The sequence below is a fragment of the Chenopodium quinoa genome, unplaced genomic scaffold, assembly GCF_001683475.1.
Source record: "Chenopodium quinoa cultivar QQ74 unplaced genomic scaffold, ASM168347v1, whole genome shotgun sequence".
Classification (NCBI taxonomy): domain Eukaryota; kingdom Viridiplantae; phylum Streptophyta; class Magnoliopsida; order Caryophyllales; family Amaranthaceae; genus Chenopodium; species Chenopodium quinoa.
In genome coordinates this window covers 19,821,753-19,842,394 of record NW_018742204.1, presented here as the reverse complement: position 1 = coordinate 19,842,394, position 20,642 = coordinate 19,821,753, and the positions used below count along the sequence as shown (strand labels likewise).

The 20,642-nt window shown below is 41.0% G+C and overlaps 1 pseudogene; it reads right to left on the bottom strand.

The window, feature by feature from the left end:
* Positions 1–4,700: 4,700 nt before the first annotated feature.
* On the bottom strand, positions 4,701–7,512 carry LOC110696262 (annotated as a pseudogene).
* Positions 7,513–20,642: the final 13,130 nt, after the last annotated feature.

The window sequence follows — 20,642 nt, the reverse complement described above, 5'->3', positions numbered from 1 at the left end:
CCTGTAGCAGGCCGTCGCCTGTCACCGTGCGACACCTGTCACAGGCGACACGTGACCAGTCACGTGCCACCTCTGAGGGGCAAATGATTAGGGGATTTTTATCCACCAATCACCGTCTGACAAGTGGACCAACCAGGTTCCGCCACGGGTCTTTCACGAAGGCCAATAGGAGCATGCCACGTGTCAATCACAGATACGTCCTCTACGGACCAATCAAGGCACGCCACGTGTCCACCCATGCCAAATGGGAAAACCGGCCATCAAGGCCCAATCCAGTCTAGAGGCCCGATCAGCCCTAGGTTTACCTTAAACCTAGAGAGTGGCACGCTTCTCAAGGCTATAAATACTTAATTAATCCTCATTAGTTGGGTAATCGAGAAATCAAGAAATCAAGCAGAGAAGAACAGAGATATTACGGAACACCAACAACCGGCTAATCTCGCTAACGACGCAGATTACCAACACTAAGCACTCTCACCTAGAGAGATCTTATTACTTTAATTTCCGTATTAATTACTCCTTAATCAGGTACTAACTTGACCGTTGGAGGCGGAGCTCTCAGGAGTCTCCGTTATTTTGCAGGTACAGGCGTCCGGTTCCAGTCTCGGAATTGTAACTCTCCCGCAGGACATCAGAAAACCCCGAAACAATGCCCATAACCATACCCGATAACAAATTATCGGAACGGGTACCCGAATCGTTATGGCTATCGGATCGGGTATCCTAATTTTCAGAACGGTTACGGATCGATTTTTCAGATTTTCGATTTTTCGGGTAGTTTTGTTCAGCCTTAATACCAGTGACATTGTGAATGGCAGCGTACCACCACTTCCCCTTACGTACAGTTCGCCGTAACAACAAGCCAACCGTTAAGGCTGTCCTCACCCTCATTGTTTTCCTTCTTCTTAACAACCAAGTTTTAACATATAATTGTACTATAAAATTCCTTTCTAGATTCAAGATAAGACTATAAGAAATACTTAATAAGCAAGTTTAGTCCCAAGACTTGGGTGTGAGATCATTTTTTGTGGTCCCCATTGAAAATGATGTTACTTATCAAATTCTTGTTAAGATTCATTGAGGGTATATATTCTCATTAACTGAACTCAGCTGAACTGAATATTTTATAGGAGAAGGAAATTTGGAGCTAAGCTGAACTGAACTGAACAAAATTGAACTGAACTGAACTGAGCTGAACTGAGCTGAACTGAACTGAATTAAATTTTAACGTAAGAGAACAGGCCCTAAGACTTGTCCAAATTTATCACTTTAGCCCTAAGACTCAATTATGTGACATATTATTTGTTTTTATCTCTTTTATATTTTCTATACAATAACAACATTAATGAACAAAGTGAAAAAAAAAAAAAAAAAGATAATTAAGATAAAATTGAGGTGGGTCCCAATCTCAAGTCTTGAGTCTTGAAATTTTAAGACTTAACTTGAGACTTGTTTGAGATTTAAAAAAAAAAAAGGGAAAGTCTTAAACATAAGTCGTCTTAAGACTTAAGATGATGATGTCACCTTTAGGGCTACACTAAATCTCAGTTGTAAACTCCTTAAGCCTTCATTAATAAAAAATTAAAATTACTCCTGATTATTTAGGATAATAGGAATAGGATAAACACTAATAGCATTACAATTTGAAAAGCTTTATTTGTATTAAGGAATACTTTTTAGTTTTTACATAAAACTTGTAGGCTTTTTGCAACTCATTCGGCTTATTTAGACCCCAAACTACAGTTATTTTTATTCGAGCTCATCTTAATACAAAATATGTCAAGTAGAGTTGAACTTTTATCGATTTTGTGTCTAGTCTAGTGTAGATTATAAAAGAAATACTTTATCCTTTAATAACCTTGGAGAAAGTAAAAGACAAATATATTCCTGGAGAGGAAGTAATTAGCTAGTGACCAGATAATGACTCCCCAATTATCAATACTAGATTCGGTGTTAAATTGCAAATGTGATAATTAATTATTAGCTGTAGCATTGGAAATCCATACATGCATCAACCCACACAAACGAAGCATCAACAATTAACCTCCCAACTGTTACCACTTCCTAGTGGCTTTGACTTTGAGTACCAAAGTGTCACATACGTAAAATAATTAAGCGTTGCAAATAAGTGTTGCATTGGGAACACACCTTCAACTTAGGTACTCCCTCCGTCCCTTTTTCTACATTCCTGTTTTATATTCCTACTTTTCCTTTTTAGTAAGTAAATTTTTTTACCAAATATCCTATTTTTTCTGTTTTCTAATTAATGTTTTTTCTATTTTCTCACTCTTAATTTCTCATTTTCACTCTTATTAATGCCTTAAAAAAATTCATAATCCATATGCATCACTTTAAATGAATATGATTGGTCCTTTTATTTTTTTTACCAAAAAATATTATTGGTCCTTTTTCTTTTCAAAGGATAGATTGATGACATGTGCATTATTAAATATTATTCAATCCTTGTTTTATTCAAAAACATCAATTAATGTCTTATAATTTCCATTGTACTTTATTTTATTGTTCTTTGTTTTATTCCAAGTTCCTTAATTCCCATATAATTTTAGAAGTAGGAAGGTAAAAAAGGGACGGACGGATCTAATCTACTCTCACAAAGTAGCAAGCAGGCAATCATCTCTATATATATATGTAAACTCATCTTCATTTTCTACCAACATTTTAATGTCTTATAATTTCCATTGTACTTTATTTTATTGTTCTTTTTCTACGGAGAATGAAGGTTTAGATTACCTTCAAATAGGTATTGATGTTTTAGCTGTAGGTTGGGGAATTTATAGTCTTTTTTCGGGTCGAAGAAATATGATGAACGTATTTCAAGGGATGCTTTTGAAAAGAACCCTTCTGGTTACTTCCGTGATCTTCGCAAGAATTAGGTTTTGGATCATCTATCCTATCATATCCGATCCTATCAACCAACGTAACCATATGGATGTTCATGTTATCTTGAATCTTTTATTAATGTTTAAACCTATTATGGATCGGAGTAATATTTTATTAATCTTTTATCATTAACGCTGTTATGGCTAACCACCACTGTCATATCCTGATTCCTGAGGCAGCGGCTAACATCTATGATAATTGCAGCTAGTTCCTGAGGGAGATCATATCATTGTTCTCAACAAAACTACCAAACACGAGATAACCCACAAAAGCCACTGGAACATAACATAATCTCACAATTAGGGTGTCTCTTATTAATACTCTTTTTTAATAAGATTTAAATTTACTTAGGATTGATTTTAAATCAATTGAATTCAAAAAATACTCTAATGTACCAAATTGCTAACATTCACTTATTTTAGTTGAATTAATAATAATAATAATAATAATTAGCTGTAGCACTGGAATTACATGCATTGTCACCACCCCATTGAAATTTGCCCACACAAATTAAACCAAGAACGAAGCATCAACAATTAACCACTGTACCTACAAAGTACTTCGTAATAATGACCAAGCGTATTTGTTTAACTACCTCCTTTAACTTTGTGAGATATAAAATATTCCAAAGTTGCAACTAAAAGTTAACAGAGGTAGTAACTTTTAAGCATTCCATCCTTAAGCTAGCTATGCAAAAACTAAAAATAAGTATTACTCCTTTTTACCATAAAATAGATTCAAATAATTTTATTAAGATTACTTTTTACACAAATGAAAAATACTCGTCTTAATATTATTACAAATACAACTATACTTTTTACACAAATGAAAAATACTCGTCTTAATATTATTACAAATACAACTATACTTTTTACACAAATGAAAAATACTCGTCTTAATATTATTACAAATACAACTATACAAGTACTCCATTCCTAGTGGGTTTTATTTTGAGTACCAAAGTGTCACATACCGACATACGTATAATGAAGCGTTGCAAATAAATGCAAATAGGTGTTGCCTTGGGTTAATGTTTATTAATTGTCATTTTTTTCCATTTTTAGCTTCTTATATGCAGCCCTAAGGCTACATATATCTTTTTCCTTAAATTCATATATTACATGAGTATTAGTTAGTACAAAAAGACTTGCGTGGACCTAGTCCACAATAATATTATTGTGGACCCGAGGTCTATACACACGTAACTGACATTATATTGAACATAGTGACAATTACTTTTAACATAGGAACCTTATTTTTAACAAAGTAACCTTTATTATAATTACTACAACGTTTAATAATATTGTGAACTTGAAATACGACGCTATTACCCTAATTTTATATTGATCCGTATATAACATAGTGACTTTTTTTTAATTATAGTGACCCCTTTTTTTATTAATAAAACAATCATACTTTCTCTAATGTTAGTGGTCCACAATAAATTAATGTAAAACAGGTCCATTTAAGAATTTGTATAGTTAGTAAACAAATTATAGAAACAAAAAAGATCGTAAGTGATGAAGATAAATAAGAAAGATAACCAAAGCAGCAAATAAGATAAAGCGATGGCGTCGTCCGAGGATAATCAAGGTTTAAACTACCTTGAAATATTTGGTATTGCTGTTGTGGCAGCTGTTGGTTTGGGAATTTATAGTCTGTTTTCAGGTCGAAGAAACGATGCAACAAATATATAAAGAAACTTCTTTGTTTCATGTTCAAGAAATTAATTCAAACAAACTTCTTTAGAACACCTCGTAAACACAACTCAAGCCAAAAGAATATGAAATTTGGTACTGTTTTAAATTTTTCTTTGGTAGATAACAAATTAATTTAAGCCGAGCTACAATATATAAAATTTGTAAGTTAAACATAGTTAATCCCTTTAAAAAATTGATAGGGATTAACCGTCCACCTATAATAAATTTACGAGAAAAATTTAAATGTTCCACATTGAACAACTATATCTCTTATGGCTCCTATAGGGGCTAAAATCGTCAGCGACACGCCATAAATGATAAAAGCCTGCAAAGTATAAAGTGCAAAATCATTAGAGATTTTGATGGAATACACAAAAAAAAAATAAAAAAATAAAAGCAAAGTTATTAAATTCTGGTAAGAAAATAAATGTTGTAAAATTACCCAATTAAGAAACCATGATAGACTATATTTCTCTGGTTTGCGTATTATAAGCCATATTATACAAGGTAGCTGTAATTAAATCAAAAAAAAAATTCAATTAGTACAAAATATTCAATTTTTGTATTATAAAATAAAGTTTTTAGACTTACATAAAATGAAGTAGGTGCAAAAGCAATTCCTCCCAACACGCTGAGGAGGGATCCAAAAAAGGGAAACGCTATGCCTATAAACATAGTAAATCCTGCATAGTAATTAAATATAAGTATAGTATAATAAATATAAATAAGTTGATATAATTAAATATGAAATATAAATCAATAAAATACTTACCAACATAAGTACCACGAGTTATGATTCGAAGCTTTCTACTAGGTTGGAATTTCATTTTCAATACCATAAAAGATTCCAGCATATCAAAAACCGGAATCGCATAAACCTAACATAAGAAAAATTTATTAATGTTTATAATTTTTAAAAAAATAAATCGCAAAACAAAATTAAAAAAAAAACATAAAACCTTTTTAACTTACATGATAGCTGCCAATAACATGTATAACAACGAATATATTAGCCGCAGCAATAAGCCAAACGGGTTTTTCGAAGGAAATCATAACATTGTCTTCAACAAGACTACCAAATACAAGATAACCCACGAAAGCCACCGGAAAGTAACATAATCCCACAATTATATAAGCAATTAAAGACCCTTTCCACTATGTTGTGCCCAGAAAAGGCAAATGCAACAGTTCCTATTCCACTCAAAAACCCAAATATTTGGCTAGCGCTAGTAGTATACCTACTAGCGTAACTTGTGTCTGGTTGTACTCCTTTAATAAGTGAAGCTACCAAGCAATAGCAGAATAACTGAAAAAATTTAAACAAAAATATATTATTTAAAAATTAAATATCATTATATTTTCAAAAAATATGTAAAGAATAAAAATTACCTTTTAAGTGAACTACCACCCGTAACCATATAAACGATATCACATCCAGCTTGGACCATAAATTGTTGTGGCACAATTATCCATAGCCCAAGCTTCTCTCCAAATGCGTACTGCCCAAGTTCATGGTAACGATCGAATCGCTTTCCAGGCACGGCCTCGTGCAATTCGATCATTTGCCACAACGTATATAATGTTATGGCCCATGACACTAACAGTAATGTCACACCCGGACCCCCCGACCCCTGAAATAAATTAAAATAATTATTATTATAATTATTCGGACTAACAAAAATTAATAATAATTATTATAATAATAATTACTATTACTATTATTTTTGTATATGAATGAAATATTATTTTTGTATATGAATGAAAATGAATGAAAATCTAATGAATACTCAATATTCATAATATTTGTTATTACACTATTCATAAAATATTCATTAATTCAATTAAATTTTCTTTATAACTAAAAATTACGCAAAATCACAAATACATACTTTTATTTAATGAAAATATTGTCAAAAATAGATCTAGTTGATGCTACCAAGCAAACATATACGGAGTACATATAAACATATAAACACACTCTTGGGGCAGATGATCCACAACTTCAGATCAAATTGCCTGGCAAATTGTTGAATTGAACTAACAATTTAGAACAAAAATGAAATTGCAAAGTAACAAAATTGCAATATCATACACTTTGTTTCGTTAATATAATCTATTCGAACTAGAAACAAAAGGACTATATATTTTATATACATCAAAACATTATTTATCAATAATATACCTTTTCATGCAATCAATTGTACAAAATTTTTAACCTTATATAAATCAATACCATCCATGTCTCGTATTGCTTTATAATTATGACATAAATTATGCTAGAAGTGTTTATATAAGTTAATTTATTTGTTAAATTATCTAAATTTATAAAGGAATAATTGTGTACGTACCATCCGAGTTGAGACATAGCGTATGGTAATCCAAGAATACCAGCGCCAACCATACCGGTGACATTGTGAATGGCAGCGTACCACCACTTCCCCTTACGGTTCGCCGTAACAGCTAGCCAACGGTTAAGGCTGTCTTCACCCTCATTGTTTTCCTTCTTCACTACCTCAACGTTTTCCTTCATAATTATCTGATCAACCGAGTTTCTTTTCAACAAATTACTACTAACGAAGGATCTCTCTTTTTGTGCTCTCTAAATTTTAATGAAGAGAATATGATTATAATTTTTTGGTGGTTTGCTTTGTGTTTGGTGTCACGTATTTATGCAAATTTGGGAGGGAGAAAATAGTTGTGTCTCCTAACAACCTAAGAGTTTGTTTCCTAGCTACTCTAGGACTTTTTTATGTGTGAGTTGAATGATATTTATACTTAATTTTTTTTGGATAAATTTTGTTGGTTTTGTAGATAAATTGTGATAATGTGAATTAATATTTAAAAATTGTTTGCAAAAAGAAATTAGTTAAACGGGAATACTTAGAGTGATTTTAGGATGTTATCATGCAATTTTGTTAAGTTTGACTTATCAAGTATTAATTAATAAGTATATTTTGTAAGTCAAAAGATATGAAATCTGTATGATTTTCTACCTATATTTACGGTTAGTTGGTTATTTTTAAACCACATTCTTTATCCTTGTCTTTTATTTAAATTTATTAACTCCTATTATATATTTATATTACTCTACGTTACTGAGTAGTACTTTGAAATCATACCTAATTAATTAATTTGATTGGGATTATGAATTGTGGTTTCAAAAAAAATTAATTAATTTGATTGTGATTATGAATTGTGATTATTCGTAGTAATTTTTATATTTGAACAATAATTGATAATTACAATCAATCATATATTAGAAAACCATAACCTTAATTGATAAGTAAAAAGATAAATTGATATGTGATATTCTTGATATCATTATATGATAAAGTTCATATAATTTAATGATAATTATTACTGAAAAGTAAATTGCTTAACGATAATCCTAATTGATAAGTTAATTGATAATCGTCATTGATAAATTGTAATTTAATTTGAAAAGTGAATTGGTGAATGGTATTATAAGCAAATTAAAAATTGAATTGGTGAATGGTATTATAAGCAAATTAATTAATTGATAATTGTAAATCTTCACTGAAAAGTGAATAGTGATAATTGAATTGGTGAGCGATCATCCCAGTTGATTATTAAATTGATAATGCAATTGATAGTAAATGATCAATTGATCAGTACATTGCATGATCAAATCATGAATTAATTGTTGAAAATTAATATTGATTTGCTATCTAATCTTTTCCAAAATATTGATAATAAATCAAATCTTTTACTGGCTTCATGGATTTATGATGCATATCCATTCATGATTTGTTATAAAATCTTTTCCAAAATAAATAAATAAATAAATCAAATCTTTTATCTAATATTATTGGTTTCACGGTTTTATGATGCATTCTAACTAAAGCAATACTTTTTTTTTTTTTTTTTTTTTTTTTTTTTTTTTTTTTTTTTTATCACTTTTAAGGAAGTATCTTGCTTTTTTGTAAAAAAAACTTTAATAGGAATATCTAGATACATTTAATTTATTACATCTGTTGTCTATTTATCTCACATTTTAAAAAAAAAAAATCCGAGTAATGACACTAATTATTTTCGTTAATTTAAGTCATACGATATAACTAGAGTTGGCCATCTCCGATGCGACATCACCGACATGACAACACCACCGAAATCGGCACGACACGACACAGACTGAGCTTGAACACGACTATTTTAGATAAAGTGGTCAAATTATGCAATTAACCTACATTATTTTACTCATAAATAGTTTTTAATAGATTTTTATGAACAATAAGAAATTGACACAAGACCAAACACGAATACGACATGACTTTTTGTTAGCTCTAACGGCGTCTATAATTAATATTTACAAAAAAGAAAACAAAAATTAAATAGAGAAGGCTATACTTGTGTTTCGAATGGATCAACCCTTTCTTTGGGGAGAAAGAAGAGAGCTTAGAATAAGATTTCATACATATAAAGTTACATGCATAAAGTCATAAAGATTACAAGTTGACTTCGTCATTGATTAATAAATTTTCAATTTTCAATTTTTCATGCATCATGTTTGAGTCTAATGACAAAAAGTAAAATGTTTGTTTCATGTACAAAACATTTGTTTGGGTCCAATTTAGTCCAATTGGGCCTAAGCACTAAATGATCCAATCAAAAGCCCAAGGTCAAGGTTCAACTCTCCAATTGTGCTAAAGTCAAAGGTCAGCCCACAAAGCAAGCCAATTGGGCTAAGGCCCAACCTCTCCATGTAGGATGAGGTATAAAAGCCATCATATTGATGCATTCAAGGAGGAGATTCATTCTGATTCATTCATAGATTCATATGTTCATTCATATATTCTGATATATTCCATGAAAGCCTCAAGCAACAAACTCTCTTGCATAGTGTCTTCTTCTTACACATTGTACTGACTTTAGCATCGGAGGGGCCTTCCTCGGCAACACCCCCGAGGCTAGTTTACGTGTGTTTACTGTGCAGGAAACCTTCGGCCCAACATAACTTGGACCGAATCCAGCCTTCTCCATTTCAGCGGACCTTCGGCAAGGTCCCATTGTTTTCACCCGAAACAATTTGGCGCCGTCTGTGGGGAAGACTTTCAAAAATCTTTAAGCCAAATTCCTAACCAAGATCATCTTGCAATTATCTTAGCAGCAATGGCTAAGAACCGCAAGAGCAAAAGCCTCCGTCAAGGAGCGGGCGAAAAGCCTAAAACCCCTACACCATCGCCCTCGCCGGACCGGAACTCTCCCAAGGGTGCCGGCTCGAGGGGAGGATCACACAAGGAGGATTCCCTATCTCCCGTAATTCATGACTCTCATTATAGGCCGGGCCACTCTCGGTCTAGCAGGGGTGAGTCCGATCATAGGACATATTCAGTGTCCCAAAGCCAACCATCGGCTGCGCGCCCTCATTCCCACACTCGGCCGAGGACCCCTTTGACGGGGCCCAGCTCGGAAGAGGTGGCAAGAGCGCTGGCAGTACTCATGGAGGCGATGAGGGCACAAAATATGCCACCACCTCGTGATCGAACTCCTCCGCATACCCGGCATCAGCGGAGGAAGTTAGACCATGATGGTGGGAAGCTTCCTTCCTTCCGGGAACTGGAAGAGTGGGAGGAGGATTCCTGGAAAAATGAAAAACACAGGAAAAAGAACCCTCAATTTTTAAAAGGATCCTCATCCTCAAGACCAGAAGCGCATAAGAGCAGCAGCTCAGCTTCTCGGCCAGAATCTATTCACCGAGAACCTGAGACTGTTCGCAGAAGCGTCCTTGACCGACTCGGCGGCCAGGAACCGAGCGTGCGTAGTCGCCTCTCGTTCCCTGCAGCCGAGGCCCAGACTTCCCAGCCAGGGACGAAAACCACTCCTACCTCTCTAAGAGGGCGGAGCGCGGTCCCTTCGGCCAGGAATAAGGGCAAGGCCGTTATGCTACCCGCTAGTTCACCATTCGAGCAATGGATACTGGAAGAGCGCGTACCCACGGTTAAAATACCGTCGCACATCACATATGACGGGACCACGGATCCGAAGGATCACGTGGCCTCGTATGAGACTCATATGCATCTTTGCCCCAGATCCGAGGCGACTTGGTGCAAATATTTCCCAACCACTCTCAAGGGGGTCGCGCAAGCGTGGATCTCCAAGGGAGTAAGGCAAGGCTCCGTAACAGGGTGGGATGATCTGTCCTCCAAGTTCAGGAGCAAGTTTTCCACGGCAAACCGCGGAGAGAGGACTACCGCATAGCTCATGAGTCTGCAACAGGGGGAAACCGAAAGCCTCCGAGACTACCTGACCCGTTTCAGTAACGAGTCATCAAGCGTCTCCCAGCTGGACCAGGGGCTAGCCGTTTTCGCAATGCAGAATGGCCTTCAGCCAGGAAAGTTCCTAGACTTCATGGTCATGCATACCCCGCAGACCTTGGAGGAAGCTCTTAGTGCTTCGGATAAGTTCATCCGAGCCGAAGAATGGAACAAAGCGAAAACCCAACCTCAATCCGGGGGAGGGAAACAGAGGCAAATACCCTTGTCTGAAGGCCAAGGCCATAAGGCAAAGGGAAAGTCAAAGGCCCCGGAGCAATCTTTGGCCAACGACCCAAAGAAGGAAAGATTTGCCTCATACACAGGCATATACGAGTCCTACACTCCGCTCTCTCTTCCACGCGCCAAAATTTACAGCGTGACGAAGGAGGAGCAGAGTTACCGAAAGCCGAGACCACTCCCAGAGTGGTATCAGCGAAAAAATAAAAATCAGTGGTGCGAGTTCCACGAGTCTTCGGGACACAACACTGAGGAGTGTATCCAACTGAAGGACCAGATAGAGGACATGGTCCGGAAGGGATACTTGAAAAAATACATCGCGGATCACCGCGAGAAAAAAGAATCCGAGAGGTCAGCAAAGGACCCTCGGCAGGACCTCGACTTCCCCCGGAAAAACAGTAAAAAGCCGGAGGGGAAATTCCCTCCGATCAATGTTATCTCGGGAGGAATATACTTTCGGAGGGAGCACAAGCGCCACCTTAGAGCTTTGACTCACCAGGTGAACAACGCTGACATTCAATCTCCCCAGTCGCCGGTGCCGAACATGACGTTCACAGCCGCCGACTGCCGGGGGATTACATTCCCTCATGAGGATCCGTTGGTGATCATCGCCACGGTGGCCAACCACGACGTCAGTAAGGTCCTTGTTGACGGTGGCAGTGGAGCAAACATTCTGTTCCGAAAGGCCTACAATCAAATTAAGCTGAAGCCCAAGCACCTTACGCCGGTACCCTACCCGGTATCCGGGTTCAATTGGGCTTCAACTTATCCAGATGGGAAGGTGACACTTCCTGTCACCATCGGTTGCGATGAGGCAGCCCGGAACGTCATGATTGAATTTTTGGTCATCGACGCTCCTTCAGTGTACAACGTGATTTTGGGGAGACCCATAATTCACGAGATCCAAGGGGTCGTCTCAACTTATCATCAGCTGATGATTTACGTCTCAGACGCCGGCTTCCCCGAAAGGATACAGGGCAACCAAAAGGACGCCCGAAGGTGCAACTACCTCAAGCCATCCAGTAGTCGCCCAGATGACGACAAGGATGAGGAGGAGAAAGAAAAAGAAAGAGAGCCAAGCACAAAAAAGCCAAAAGGCCTAAGTGCTTCGGCCCAAGGATCTGTACCCAGAGGTAAAGGGCCCGAAAGGGAAAAGGCTAGCTCCTCAGCTGAGCCGCAAGACTCAGAGAGCCAGCCGAAGAACAAAAAGACTGGGACACCTGCTGACATTGGCAGCAGGCCAGATTATGAAGAGTCCAATCCATCAGCAATGGACATGGACCAACAGACTGAAACAGTTGAGTTGGCCGAAGGAGACGCTGAGAAATGTGTAACAATCGGGATGGACCTTGATCCGAACACCCGTTGTGAACTTATTCAGCTCCTTCGGGACAACAGAGATGTGTTTGCTTTCTCGGCAGCTGATATGCCCGGGATAAGCTCAGACCTCATCTCCCATAAGCTTAATGTTGACCCGACGTGTCGACCAGTTAAGCAAAAGAAGCGGAATTACTCCGCCAATAAGAACCGAGACATCGCAGCCGAGGTCAAAAAATTATTGGAGGCAGGATTCATCGAACCTTGCCAATATCCAGAATGGCTGGCAAATGTGGTGATGGTTCAGAAGCCCAATGGTACCTGGAGGATGTGCGTTGACTTCACGGACCTAAATAAGGCTTGTCCAAAGGATTTCTATCCCTTGCCGAGGATCGATCAGCTAGTCGATTCGACAAGTGGCCATGCCTTGCTTAGTTTCATGGACGCATTCTCGGGGTATCATCAGATCTTTATGCACCCCGACGATCGAGCCAAGACAACATTCGTCACGAACGCTGGGGTGTACAATTACAAAATGATGCCCTTCGGATTGAAAAATGCGGGGGCAACCTATCAAAGGCTGGTGGATCAAGTTTTCTCCGATCAAAAGGGCCGAAACATGGAAGTCTATGTTGACGATTCGATCGTCAAAAGCAAAAAACTAGAGGACCATGTAAAGGACCTGGCTGAAACTTTCGCCACCTTGAGAAAGCATCAAATGAAGCTGAATCCGAAGAAGTGTGTCTTCGGCGTGAAGTCAGGGAAATTCCTTGGGTTCGTGGTCAGCAAAAGGGGGATTGATGCCAATCCCTCTAAAGTCAAAGCGGCGCTCGACCTTCCTGAGCCGAAAACGAAGCGGGATGTTCAGCGGCTCACCGGAAGAATGGCAGCCCTCTCGAGGTTCATTTCCAGAGCTTCGGATAAGGGGTTACCTTTCTTCAAAGCCCTGAAACTCCCGAAAACAAAAGAGCTCGTTTGGGAGGAAGAGCAAAAAGACGCCTTTAAACAGCTTCGGGAGCATCTGGCTCAACTCCCAACGCTGGCTAGCCCAGCTGAAGGAGAAACTTTATACCTATATGTGGCCGTTAGCCCAGCCACCATCAGCGCAGTATTGCTGAAGGAAGAGAGTAAGAGTCAGCAACCGATCTATTTCGTCAGTCATACACTGACGGATGCCGAGACTCGCTATCCTCTACTCGAGAAAGTTACTTTCGCGGTAGTAGTGGCTGCTCGGAAGCTGAGGCCCTATTTTGATTGCCATCAGATAGTGGTCTTAACTGATCAACCGTTGGAAAAAGTTCTCGGCAAGGTTGAAAAATCTGGTAGGCTAGCCAAGTGGGCTTTTGAGCTCACCGAATTCAGCATCAGCTACCGTCCGAGGGCTGCCATTAAGGCTCAAGCTCTAGCGGATTTCTTGGCCGAATGCTCATACCAAGAAGCGCTAGACAGTGAAAAGAAAGTCTGGACCGTGTTTACGGATGGATCTTCCACCGAAAACGGTTCGGGGGCAGGGGTAGTGATAACTTCTCCCGAAGGCAAATCCTTTGAGTATGCACTAAAGTTTTCTTTTAAGGCCTCGAACAATGAAGCCGAGTATGAGGCAGCAATCGCCGGCCTAAAATTGTGCATCTCCTTGGAAGCCGATCATGTCTGCTTAAAAACAGACTCTCAGCTAGTTGCATATCAGATCAGTGGCAGCTACGAGGCCAAAGAGCCCTCCATGATAGCTTATCTTGCCAAGATCAAATCAGTCATTGCAGAGCTGAAAACTTTTGAGGTTCAGCTGATCCCAAGGGGTCAGAATACTCAAGCCGATGCACTCTCCAAACTTGCTAGTTCATCTTTTACCGAGCTGAACAGATCTGTATATGTAGAAGTGCGTCGAGAGAGAAGTGTCGACGAAGCACCTGAAGTGTGCTGCGCTGACCCAGAGCCTAGTTGGATGGACCCCATCCTAGCTTTCAAGCTTCGGGGAGAAACTCCTGAGGATAAAGCTTTGGCCTCCAAGATGAAGAGAACCAGCTCTAGGTTCATTGTCTTCAGGGGGGGAACTTCTGAAAAAGTCCTTCTCAGCCCCATTGCTGAAATGCGTGGGACCAACAGATGCAGATTATATCCTACGGGAGATTCACCTCGGCATCTGTGGGAACCACATTGGAGGAAGAACCTTAGCCCACAAGGCATTGAGGGCTGGATATTACTGGCCCACCATGATCGCAGATGCTAAGGAGCTGGTTCGGAAATGCGAAAAATGTCAAAAATACGCTCCAGTTATCCATCAGCCAGCAAGGGATCTTCAGCAGATCCTTAATCCACTCCCGTTTGCCCAATGGGGACTGGATATACTGGGACCATTTCCAGAGGCTGTGTACCAGAAAAAATGGCTGATAGTTGGTGTCGACTACTTTAGTAAATGGATCGAGGCCGAAGCAGCCTCGAACATTACAGAGCAAACTGTCAGAAAATTTATCTGGCAGAATATCATCACTCGCTTTGGCATCCCGAGAGTATTTGTCTTCGATCATGGGAGGCAATTTGATAACTTACCGCTGAAGCGGTATACAGATCAGTTCGACATCAGACTGGCATATTCAGCGGTATGCCACCCGCAAAGTAACGGACAAGCCGAAGCTGCAAATAAACAGATCTTAAATGCCCTCAAGAAGAGGGTGGAAGATCAAAAGTCCAAATGGCTAGAGGAGCTCCCTGGAACCCTTTGGTCCCTTCGGACAACTGAAAAAGAGGCGACGGGCCGCTCACCTTTTGAACTGGTGTATGGTGCCGAAGCCGTCCTTCCAGTGGAAATTGGCTCTGAGAGCCTTCGAGTGCACCACTTCTCGGCTGAGAATGAGCGACTGATGAGGGAATCTCTCGATTTCCTCGACGAAGTAAGAGACTCAGCCCGAGATAGAATGGCCGCCTATAAGCAGAGAATCAGCAAATTTTATAACCGAAGGGTCCATGCAAGGCCTCTCAAAATTGGAGACCTTGTCCTTCGGAATGCTGCTGCAGTTCAGAAAGGCCGAATCCATGGGAAACTCTCAGCTGCATGGGAAGGACCTTTTGAAATTTATGATGAGCTTCAGCCAGGGACATACCGACTTCGGCAGTTGGATGGAACTGAGTTGAAAAATCACTGGAACGCCGATGTACTGAAAAAATACCATGTGTGAACCCTTCGGGGAAAAACTATCTTTGTAAGTACATTTTGAACTAATGAAAGGCCTGGGAGCCGCCATTTATATAAATGTCTACTTTTTATCCTTTCAAAATTTTCTTTGTTCTATCTACTCTTTAAGGGTTTTTTATTCAGCCTCGTCTGAAACCTTCGCCTTCGGGTAACTGGGTTTCAGATTGCTGACAAAACTCGTCTTTTTAAAAGAACACTGGTCTTTCAGCTGAGGTCAAACTTCAGTAAGACTTGTTCTCCAAAGACATGAGTCCATGGACAATTCTGGGATATTGCCTTAACTGAGCCTTGTATCCCAGAGAGCCATTATCCGAAACATTGCCTTAAGTTGGCCCTGTGTTTCGGGTATCCATTTTTCAAAGATAGACAGAAAATCAAGGATAACAGCAACAGTTGAAAATTTTTAAATCAGCCTCGTCTGAAACCTTCGCCTTCGGGTAACTGGGTTTCAGATGGCTGACAAAACTCGTCTTTTCAAAGAACACTGGTCTTTCAGCTGAAGTCAAACTTCAGTAAGACTTGTTCTCCAAAGACATTAGTCCATGGACAATTCTGGGATATTGCCTTAACTGAGCCTTGTATCCCAGAAAGCCATTATTCGAAACATTGCCTTCAGTTGGCCCTGTGTTTCGGATGTGCGTCTTTTTAAAGAACACTGCTCTTTCAGCTGAAGTCAAACATCAGTAAGACTTGTTCTCCAAAGACATGAGTCCATGGACAATTCTGGGATATTGCCTTAACTGAGCCTTGTATCCCAGAAAGCTAATATCCAAAGCATTGCCTTCAGTTGGCCCTGTGTTTCGGATATCCAACTTTCAGATGAAGTCAATCTTCAGTAAGACTTGTATCCCAGAAGCATTGCCTTCAGTTGGCCCTGTGTTTCGGATACCCATTTTGAAGAAGTGAAGAAATTGCTTATTCCGCTGAAGTCATACTTCAATTTCTGGGGGGCAAGAAGCACTCTCAGTGCAAGTATGTACGGCAGAATTGAAGAAACAGAAACAGTAAAGCATTCAAAAACAAAGCAACTGAAGAAAAGAGCATCAGATTAATAATTCATGCTCAGAAATTGAGCTACAAGTTCAATTAAACTGTATCGGCAGCCGCCCACAAGCGGAAAATAACAGCTGCCGAAATATGTACATAAGCAAAAAAAAAATAAACTGTTGTACGACAAGGCAAGCTGAAGCAAAAAAACAAGGCAAAAAAAATCAGAAAGCGGCAAGTCTAAAGTTAAGCACATGATGAACCGCAAGATTCTGAAGACGACTGCCCGAGTTCCTATGCTTCAGCCTGAGGATCAGACTGATCAGCGTTGAGCCCCATGGTGGCCTCAGCCCCAGCAGCAGAAGAAGCGGGCTTTGCACTCTGCCGAGCCTCCCTTTCCCTCTGTTCAGCTTCCAACTCCATTCTCTCAGCTTCCTCTTCGGCTTCCTCAGCCTTAAGGATTTCAGCTTCGACTGGAGTTGCATACTTCATATGAGGGTCTTCGGGATTCTGGACCCATTCAGCACATTTAGACCAGTCCAGCTTCGGTTCAGCATGAAGGCAGACTCTTCGGCATACCCATCTCATATTCCTCTTGGGTATAGACACGGACTTTGAGTAGAGCCTCAGCATCAGCCAGCTTCTTCTGGGTCTCCTCCAAGTCTTCCTTGGATTTCTTCAGCTCGTCAGCGAGCTTGGAGGAGGAACCTTTCAGCTCATTCAGCTCCTGCTGAACTTGGGAAGCCTTTGTCTGAGCTTGGGCCACTTCAACTTTTTGGGTCATCAGTTGATCCTCAGCCTCATGGAGTTTAGCTCTCTGAGCTTCGGCAGCAGCAGCAGCCTCTGAGAGTTGGACATCTTTGGCCTGGAGCAGCTCTTCAGCAGCCATTCGGCTGGCTTCAAGAGCTTCTAGACGTTGCTGCACTTCAGCTTGTGCAACAACTCCTTCCTGAATACGGCTCTCAACAGCAGCCTTGAATTTGGAGACGTCTACTCCCATATGCTCCTGGAGGAATTTTTCCCCTTCCATCAGTGGGGGAAAAACTTCCTTCTCCATAGCGTCGCAGAAGGTTTTGAGGGCTTCAGCAGCTCTTTTCTCATACTCCTCACCCTTCTGCTGCTTCTCTTCAGCTGCTGCTTGCTTCAGCTTAGCAAGCTTTAATTCCTCTTCAGCTACCTTCTTGTCGTGCACAGCAGCGTCTACCCTATCTTGTAGGGTATCTATCAGCTCTACAGTGAGAGTCTGGTTGTGCACGAACTGAAAACAGGAAGACAAAAAAAAAAAAAAAAATATATAGAGCTGAATTTCAGAGGAAATGAAGACAAGGAAAATTACCTGCATCATCAGCAGTTGGTTAGACCTGGCTGGGTCAGGAACTGATCTGCTGGATTCGCCCATCCCAGCAGTGGCCTTCAGCGACCAGATCCTTGCCCTATCTACTTCGGACATGCCAGCAAAATCGCCGAAGTAGGCTGCAGCTCCTTCTCGGTTCTGACCCCATATGAGGTCCCAGATGTGGTCTGGGATTGGAATTCGGGGGGCCGAGAAACCCATTTCTCCAGATTGCAGAGTCTGGAAAGAAGGGAAGGATGACGATGGAGCTTGATTAGCTTTGGATGGCTCAGCATCATCCTTCTCAGAGGAGTCAATTACTATGACCTCCTCTTCTTCAGGGGTGAGGACGAAAGCCTCAACCTCTCTTGCGATGTCTGCCGTGAAGCCCTCAGCACTGGACATCACGGCATCCTTGTTTTCGTGCTCAGCAGCACTCTCCTTAATTTCTTCTTGGACCCCTCCCTTAGATTCGGGAGTTCTCTGATCCACCTCCATCTCAGGAGGTGGCGGAGGGGTCTTTTGAGGTGATTGGGGTGGTGGCCGGGGAACCCTCGGCGATCCATTGCCTTCCTCGGGTTCCCTTATTGCAACGCCGATGGTCATCGGCCTCCGCTGAAAGTCATGAGGGCCGAAGATGGCCATCCTTCGGCGCCTTTTCAGAAGGGGCTGCTCGTCCATATCTGAGTCTGAAGACTCTCCTTGTATTTGGTCTTCGGGACGAACAGGAGCTTTCCCTTCTCTATGTCTGTTACTCTCTTCAGACTGTAACAGACAGGGGGGAGTAAAAAAAAAAAAAAAAAAAAGAAGAAAAGAAAAAAGAAAAAGTTAAGTCTGAAAGCTCACCGAGGTCTTCAGCAAAGCCTCGTCTTCTTCAGCTGCTCTAGCTGCAGCTTCTGCTTCAGCAGCTCTGGAGGACCCTTCTCCTCCTTCGCAAGCTTCGAGAACCCGTGCAACCTCTTCGGCTGTGCGGGCAGCTTCAGCTTCTTCGTCCAGCAGCTGAAACCAGGGGTCTCTCTTCTTCCACCAAGGCTTCTGCCTCTGATACAGAGCAACAGCCTCAATTTGGAAGTGGGAAGAGTCTAGATGAACTTCCGTATGCCTCGGCTCAGTGATAGACGGGGCCCGTTCAGTTACAACTCGTTCTCGGTTGACACCAAGACGAGCGTAGTTAATGCCAACGTTGGTCTCGTCCCGCTCTGAAAAAGGAAAGGGGAAAGGTTAGTTCAGATAGGTTGGCACAGCATAAAAAAGCGAAGCGAGAGAAGAAAAAGAGATAGTTTAAAAGCCTCGGCCCCAGCCGAAGAAGCTTACCATCCTTAAACTTTCGGCTGAGGCCAACAGCTGCTAGCATGTTCTCTTGGAAAACGTAATGCGTATCGGGGAGCCAAGTCTCCGGGATATGCTGCATTCGGCCACTGCCCCCCCGGTTCGGCAGCTTGCCGAAGATATGTTGCTGATCCAGGTTCGGATCCGCCCCGTTATCTGCGGGGGGACCAAGACTTCCCATTTCGGGATCAGGCTCAGCGAGGTACCGGGGAGCGCTGAAGACGCAAGGGTGGCCCGGATCTGTGGGTGCCCTAACCCAAATCCATTGACCTCTCCAGTCCTTGTCTGAAGAGTCGTTTGGCCACATGGTTAGGTATTGGGGCCGGGACTCAATCCGGTACCACCCAGAACCATGACTTCCGTGCCCACTTTGAATATTTGGCACTAGCCGATGGAGCTTTTTGAAGCAGTGCAGGTTCGGCACGTACTTGAAGAACTTGCAGACCCATAAGTATGTCATCACCCTTCGGATGCTGGTGGGAGTTAACTGACATAGAGAGATGTTGTAATGGATCAGCAAGTCTCGGACGAATACGTCCAAAGGGAACCTCAGCCCGTACTGAAGCTGTCTTGTGTACACCCCCACATACCCCGGGGGTGGACGATGGATTCTATCGGATGCCGAGGGCATTCGGCACCAATACCCATCAGCTTCAAAAATGTCGTAATGCAACTCAATTTGCTCGGCAAATCGATATTGATCGGCATTCTCCACCCACCATGGGTAGGGGCGGTTCTTTATCATGGCCGAAGCCACTTCGGCATTCTCCCATTCTGAAAACCCGGGGAGGATATCCCAAAGGACAACGGGAACTTCATCATCCCGTCCAGAAGTGCTCGGCTCCTCCGTTCTCTGAGGAGGAGCCGAGGAAAGGGGAGTCGCCCTAATCCCTTCAGCAGGGTCAGACTCTGGCCTTTGTCCATTCCAGGTCCCAATCCTGTTCCTAGGATCGGGAATCGGCCTTGCTCTTCTTGGAGCACGGGCTCTACCTCTAACTCCTCTTGCCATTGATTATTTCGAAGAAAAAAGTCGAAAGAAAAGGGGAAGGAGTTCGAATTCGAAGAAAAATAAACTGAAATCAAAGGAATTTACCTTAATCTGAAGCGAAAGTTGCCGATTTACGAGTTCGTAGTGGCAAGTCTCAGTTTCTAAGCTTAATGCTCAGGGAATTTGCGAAGTTTTGATGCGGGTTCTTGGTTTCTCTCTCGAGAATTCTGGGTTTGTGTTGGTGAATAAGTGAGGAGAGATGACGCGCCTCTGTTTATATCTCCAGGTATGGGATACGAGGAGTCTGCGTTTTAATTTCTCTTAAATACTCCACTAAGTAACCGTTAAACACATGATCTTGTGATTAAACTGCCCATTATCCGTC